This window comes from Anas acuta, chromosome 2 (genome assembly GCF_963932015.1).
Source record: "Anas acuta chromosome 2, bAnaAcu1.1, whole genome shotgun sequence".
NCBI lineage: Eukaryota > Metazoa > Chordata > Aves > Anseriformes > Anatidae > Anas > Anas acuta.
The window spans coordinates 107,340,989-107,348,428 of NC_088980.1; the positions used below are offsets into that span (position 1 = coordinate 107,340,989).

At 38.7% G+C, this 7,440-nt stretch overlaps 1 long non-coding RNA gene across 1 annotated transcript; it reads left to right on the plus strand.

Annotated features, from left to right (window-relative positions):
- Nucleotides 1-1,200: 1,200 nt before the first annotated feature.
- Nucleotides 1,201-7,001, plus strand: LOC137851792 (uncharacterized). The gene is made up of 3 exons (XR_011093478.1): nt 1,201-1,462; nt 2,015-2,089; nt 6,358-7,001. It is a non-coding gene; the product is annotated as an uncharacterized lncRNA (long non-coding RNA).
- Nucleotides 7,002-7,440: the final 439 nt, after the last annotated feature.

The window sequence follows — 7,440 nt, forward strand, 5'->3', positions numbered from 1 at the left end:
TAAAGATGTTTCAAAACCAAAAGCCCAATGTGCAAATATGAACATTTATAAATCTCTTTTTTCTTTTTCTCCCCCCCCCCCCTCCTCCCCAAAGGTCAGAAATGTAAATGTTCATGTGAGAGAAGGAAGTGGTAAAAGGCACCTGACTGGAACTCCAAAGCCAGGTTCAGTTCCTGGCTCTGCTGCAGCTTGTGACTGCAGGCAACTCTTACAGGGATAACATTTCTGTACCTCAGAGGGCTGCTCCTAACTCATCTGGGGGCCTGAGGCCTGTGTGAGGAGAGATGAGAGCAGGGAGTCCCTTCTGCAAAACTGCAGCTGAGTTGCTCTATGCACCCAAGGCACCTATCTCAAAGGTAACCCATCAGTCTTTGCACAGCACACCAAGGGCTGTCTAGGCAGTTCCCTGCATGCTGGCACTGAACTTCACTTCTTTTACACTCTATAAGCTACACTCACTGAAGTTATAAAATTTTAATTTGGTACTATGAAAATCAGTTACTCTATGGTCATGGTAGGGGAAGAAAAAAGACCTCATAGTAGAAGAATGAGGGGATAGATTTATTTTTTTCTCCACACATATGAATTCAATTTCATAGAGAAATGAATCTCAGACTGTACGCACATGAGGAGACCTCTGAGGAGTCAGAACAAAGGGTCTCTTAAATGATAATCAGTCATTCTATCAGTCTGTGATTGTAGCAAAATGTTTTTGTTGTAAAACATTTGTCTGACACATGCTTGTAAACCTGCCAAAAAGGATATCCTACTTAAACAAAACAGACATTAGCTTCAAAAGTGGGTTTTCAGTTCAAGATACTACTGATCTTTTTCCTAACTTTTGTTCAGCTAATGTAAGTGATTAGAGAGTATCATTAAATTAAACAAGAGCATAATTAAAATTGCTGTGTGATTCTCAAGAAGAAGCAATCATGCCATCCATGTTGTAGAATCCACAAGTCCAGCCAACCTGTGCCTTGGCACAGTGGCAGAGAGAACAGGGCAGTTGCAAGCCTTCAAACGACGGGTACCTCAGTTAGAAAGGAGTGCCTCCTCCCTGGACACCGCTGCATAAATTGTGCCTGTTGGCCATGCTTATTGGCTGTAAGTCCAGCTTGGTGGAACCAAGGTTGGATACCTTGCTCTTTTCCAGCAGGTATTTTGCAATCTCGTCTCTGTCTGTGCTCTCCGCAAGTGAGCAGCAGTGACAATTTTGCAGAGAGGTCTGGACAAAATCGCTCCTGCAGACTCCATGGAGTTGGAATCAGCTTTGGTGTCTGGTTAACTCATTGCTTGTGGAGGTACAGAGCCTTACTGTAAACACAGAAGGTATAGAAAAGGAACTGAAAGGTCATCACAAGCTGGGAGGCGCCAGGCAGCAGTAGAAATGGAGAGAGCCCACAGGGCCCTTCAGCTCAGCAGAGTTAAAGTGTCGGACAAGTTCTGCATATGCACAGACAAGGTTAGTAAGAAAAAATAAAACTGTTCCAGGATGTGTTGCAGTATGCTTATGGTTATGCAAGTAAAAAAGGGATATCCAGAGTGAGGAAAGGGAAGGGAAGGGAAGGGAAGGGAAGGGAAGGGAAGGGAAGGGAAGGGAAGGGAAGGGAAGGGAAGGGAAGGGAAGGGAAGGGAAGGGAAGGGAAGGGAAGGGAAGGGAAGGGAAGGGAAGGGAAGGGAAGGGAAGGGAAGGGAAGGGAAGGGAAGGGAAGGGAAGGGAAGGGAAGGGAAGGGAAGGGAAGGGAAGGGAAGGGAAGGGAAGGGAAGGGAAGGGAAGGGAAGGGAAGGGAAGGGAAGGGAAGGGAAGGGAAGGGAAGGGAAGGACAAATACATTTTTTAAATGGTATTAAAGCAGAAAGTAATCAGCTAAATCATTTAATTCCAACTGGTCTTGTCCCATCTGTATATTAAATTTGCATATTGACTGGAATTTTGAAAAGAGAAAATTAGGAGGCTACTATAGGTTTAAAATAATAGAATTATTAATTCTTTATTTTGTTGCTATCCTTTGTAGAGGTAATACAAAGTGAACTGTTCTCAGCTAGGAATCAGTCTTCAAAGTCAAAGAGGAAGGAATATATTCGGTAAGGTAGGTAATATAATTGGTTAGTAGAATTTCATTTAAGCAGAATGATGTCCATGAGTATTAGTGGCTGAGACGAGAAGAAAAGGGAACCTTTGAACATATATTTTATTTCATTTTAATTCGGATATGAAGTTCACTAACTCACACTAGATCCCTCAATGAAACAACAAAGACAGACAATTTAAGGTCAATTAGTAAAAAGGGTACATGGGGCAGGCAAGATTAGATGGTGATCCAATGATTTTGAAGACTGTTTTAAAGACTTTATTGAAAGTTATTTTAAAGAGCTCTCTGTTAGAAGGATAACATCTCAAGACACTCAGACTATATTGAAGCAAAGGAATTCAACCTTAAGTAACTTGTTGGAATTCTTTGAAGATATTACTGCCATGATAGATAAGGAAAATTCTAATTTAATTAGGTTTTCAGAAGGTAGTCAGCATTGCTCCACATCAAAGATTACTGGATAAAAGGTATAGAACAAAGGATTAGAGATAGTGTAGGATAAAAATTGCCTCCTGAAGAACAAAAGAGAATGATGCACAGATATTTTTGAAAAGGAAAAGAGGTTACTGCTTATGGCAGGGTTAGTTGCTTTAAACATCCTAAAAATATTGAGGTATGAATAGGACTTTTAAAAATCAAAGGGCATGATGGAGTATAACTACTTAGTCCATCACGGCTATCACAAATTTCCCTGCTTTATGAAATGTGAAATTTTCCCAGTTGATTAAAATCTGATGTCACAGGGAAAGCTACAGATTTCTTACAATACTCCCTTGTTCTGACAATGCTTAAATAGGAAACAGAAGACCAATGGAACAGCTCAGTGCCATGCTGGTAGAAAAGTATGGCCACTAGCAACTGTGGCTATTTAAAATGTTTATTAGAGCATCTTTCAGTCTAATCTAATTTGGCACAAGAATTCTAAAAGTCAGCGAAGCTGTAATGCAGACAGCTAGCAGACTAGAGCTATGTGCTCACTGTCAACACTGCAATTCAAAATTATGGGCAAACAGATTAGAGCTTCTACCAGATTCAAAACCTAGAAGAAACTGAAACATTTCCACCAGAACTACTTTATGCCAAGATATTACATACATGTAATGTTAATGGAAAAAGTGGGGGAAATTAAAGACTACCTCAGAATAAGCTAGAGGAGCAGAGTGAAGAAAAGGAAAGGAAGCTACTTTCAGATAAATGAGAGAAAGGAAGAAAAGACTGGGCATATTCAGTAGGACAGGCTCTTCCTGTCCTTGTGCTAAACACTTCTTATGTTGCCTTCTCTGTTTCCTAATCATATACTCCAGGTGAAAGGGCATACTCTGCTCTTGCATTTTTATTTCCTTAAGTATGACAACCAATACTGTTCTAGGCCTTTCCTAAAACGTATGTTAGTAGCATCTGAACCAAAAGCAATAACACACAATTCATCATTCAAAGCAGCTTAGAGAGCCAAAACCCGAAGTCATGTACCAATTTTGGGGATCATGCATCCCTTGCTGCACTTCTGGTGTATTGTGAAGCAGAATTTTTTTATGCTTCTTAAGACATTGCAACTTAAAACCATATATGCATATCATAATTACGCTGTCTTCCAATAGACTCAGCACACTGCTAAATGCAGTAAGAAATGTCTTCTATCCTTGCTGCAGACAAAGCAAAGTCTGGTGAGTGAGCACCTCTGATTGACAGAAAAGCATTTTGTGAATGATTTGCTGGAAACAATCTCTCCTGGCTGGAGAGGGGGGAAAAAATGTTTTATGATCTTTTTAAATTTGTTTTAATTGATTTTCATCAAATAAGCTGCAATAATGTTACATTCTAAATGAGGACATTGTTCTCAAGCACATAACTGTAGAAGTCAGATCACTTAGTAAAGGGCAAGTCATCAAAGGATATGCAGCATGAAGAGTTAACTGTCAGCGCAGAGAAATCCCTAGCAATATTGTGTTTGGAAGTTTGAAGTTTTGTATTCCTAAAGACAATAGGGTGAGGAACTCCCTGTGATAACTGTAAAGGTCTCTTCATGCCATAGCAGTTCACCCATAAACAGTTCACCTATAAACTTTACTTGCAAGGGACTTTAATGTTCCATATCATTCCTGGTGTTTTCTAATAGTGTTCAGATGAAATTACTGGCTCTCTGAGTGCCAGATCCCAGGGTGGAGAAACAAGAGGGTGCCATAAATAAATAAATAAATAAATAAGCAAACATTTTTTCAGGCAGCTTTCTGACTTGCCATTAAAATTAAATAAATAAATAAATAAATAAAAAGATAGATAAATAAATAAACAAATAATCCCCCATCCTTCCTGAGTTTAGTGATGTTCCTCATGGGGTACTGAGATTTAAAATTACAACAGACAAGTCTTTTTTTGTTTTCACTTTTTGTTTCCTCAGACAAAGTTTCTCTGCATTCAGATCAGCCTTCTCATTTAGTCCTCTACATTCATTTCTCCTTATTCCAGGAGTATTTCTAGCCAGAGCTTTTTGCTGATCTTTGAGTCTATTCCTAGCTTTTTCTCTCAAAGAGTGGGTGGCATTTCAGAAGACTGGGCTCATTTGCCCAGTCACAACAAAGGATAATAAAAATAACAAGCTGAAAAACTGAAGCTACTGGAATGTGCAGTACTCAGCATTAAAACAGCACAGAAGTGCTTGTCTATTTATAGCTCTCGTTTTGAGAAACAGTGAAGCACACTTTGGGCACTAGGTATAACGGATCACCCAGGAAAATGAATGGTCTTGCATTTAGTGTGTGAATGCCTTTTTGTTTGTTTGTTGCAATATCAGTAATTGCCCACAAAAATGGGGCTTACTCAGAGGTTCAGTTATGTATTTCATGCACGTAAATGCCAGGGTTTACTTGCCAGTTTGGTCAGTGACTAAAACTTAGATGACTAAATAAAATGCTATGATTGCTGTAATTCAGATTTATTCATATATCACTGTCATTATATCTTTGCTGAGACATAGATACTGAGCATGATTGCACAAGCAAAGTGTTTCCAGTGTAGTAAGAGACCCATACTATCTCATTCATCAAGAGATGAGACTTTGAGGATAAAAGACTTCCAGTTTACTAGTATCTAACCTTTTTTTTTTTTTTTTTTCCCATGTGCTTCATTATCCTTATTTGAGTCATGCTGAATTATACTTAATAAATTATGTTTGCTGGTTTCTCTCTTTATTTTCAAGTTTCTTCTCACAGTGTAGTTTTCCAGTTCAGTAGAATATGAGATAGATTGAAATGTCAGTGAGTAGAATGACTGTGGAGATAATGAAATTGCTGTTTGAAAGAAATAAAACTATGCTGCACATAACATGTAGAAGACATCTGCAAAGAGACTGCACCATTAGTAGCAGTCCAGAGATTTTGACGCTGTGTGTAACTGTAAGCCAAACCTTACTGTGCACCATGTGGACTGACAGAAGACAGCAGTCCTCCACATAGGAGCATGCAATTCAGAAATGCTACAAAAGCATATTTGATGGCCCAAGGTAGATATCTGTGGGGAACCGCATTCATGCTGTCTTTTGGTAAAGCTAGAAGAAAATCTAAGATTTCATAAATTTAGAAGGCAAGCTGTGTTCATAGACAAGACACACATTTATCCAATACACTCCTGAACAGAATGGCAAGCAGACGCAGAAAGTGAATTTGAGGTTCCCTGTGGGGTGTCATCACTTACCATTGGTGGACTAAAGTTCAAAAGTAGAAAATTGGTGAGTATGTTTTGCCACCATTATGAACAAACTCACAACACCTTCCTACTTTATAACAGCAACTTACTTAGATCAGATAAATATGGTAAAAGCAAATATAAGTGGAACCACTTATATCAAAGTTTTCTTTTTTTCTTATTTTTTTTTTTTAATTTCTAAGCTACATCTGACCTACAGGCTCTCTTGAGTTTATCTTCCAGCTTCAAAGGCACAAATCTTTGGAATTTGATGTCTCTGAATGAGATGCAGACCTTAGTTTTGTTGTAACTGCACATAACCATTGCAGTGAACAGGATATAAACAGATCCTTACTAAAATGTATACAACTTATTTCTCCTGGTTTCTTGCAAAACAATGTCCCAAATAAAAATTATTAAATGATGATAATTAAATAATTAGTACAGCTATGTTTAATAGCTGTATCTCCTTGGGAGACCAAAATTGTGCTGGAAACAATATCTTATCCTATATAGATAACCTGTATTCTCTCCAGCTTTGTGTCCATTGCATTCTGTACTAATTAATAAATATTCATTCTCAGAACAGAAGACCATGAAAAATGCCCTATATCATCAGTTCAGAGGTCTGTCTAGCCCAGTCCTCTCTCTCCAACAGTGGCAACAGGAGATGCTGATTAGGAAGAACAGGTAAGCTGAGCTGCTCTCTGTGGGCTTGTCTCCTCCTGCTCCCCAGCACCCACAGTCCCTGGAGAGAGGCTGAGAGGGCTCAACCCTGCCTGTTCCCTGCAGTCCTCTGAGCATCTCCATGTACAACCATCGCTTTGCAAAACAGCTCAAGACTGTCCTGCTATTTTGAGATTGAAACTTATAATTGATCATGACAAGAAAGGTAAGATCAAAAGTGGGGAGAAAAGCACAGAAGAGAAACGAAAGAAAAAGTTTCTGACAAGACTCTGCAGTGGTGATTCAGCAAGGTATACTCACTGGAAAAAAAAAACTGAACTGAAGCCAGATAATAAATACGGTCCCATGGATCCATTAAGGTATATTAATGCTGCCGCTTTTCCATCTGTTCCCTGAAGTTCCAAACCAAAAAACAAGTCATCTGCAGACTTGGCTCTCTCATTGTGTGAAATATTCATCTATTAAATTAATCTGGAGAAAATGGATCCATTTTGTCCCTGGTGGGACTTTGTTTTGTTTTAATAGGGTTACATACCATGGATTGTAGCCCACTGAGGCCACTGATAAATTACATGTGAATAAAAACAAAAACCAAATGAAACAGATAAATAATAACTGCATGTTATTTTTTGTTCCTCTAACAGAAATGCCTTCGGGATAACTGTAATTTTTTTCTGTGGTGTTGAGAAGGCTAGCAATTTACACTAACAAAATTGGCACAATAACCCTGGGAATCCTTATTTTTCTATGAGCAATACACAATGACAAAGTTTAATGCTAAATTTCCATGTCTTCAAACACCAACATATATTTCATCTGTGAAGCAAAATTACTGTTGCCAATATCACAGAGCGAAAGGCTTATGTTTGACCTTGTTAAGCAAAAAAATTAAAATGTTCTTCAATCTCCCATGTCAGTAATTCCCGAAAGCTCTGTGTTGCAAAATTCCCTTCTGCCACCCTCTGATTATCACTGCTCCC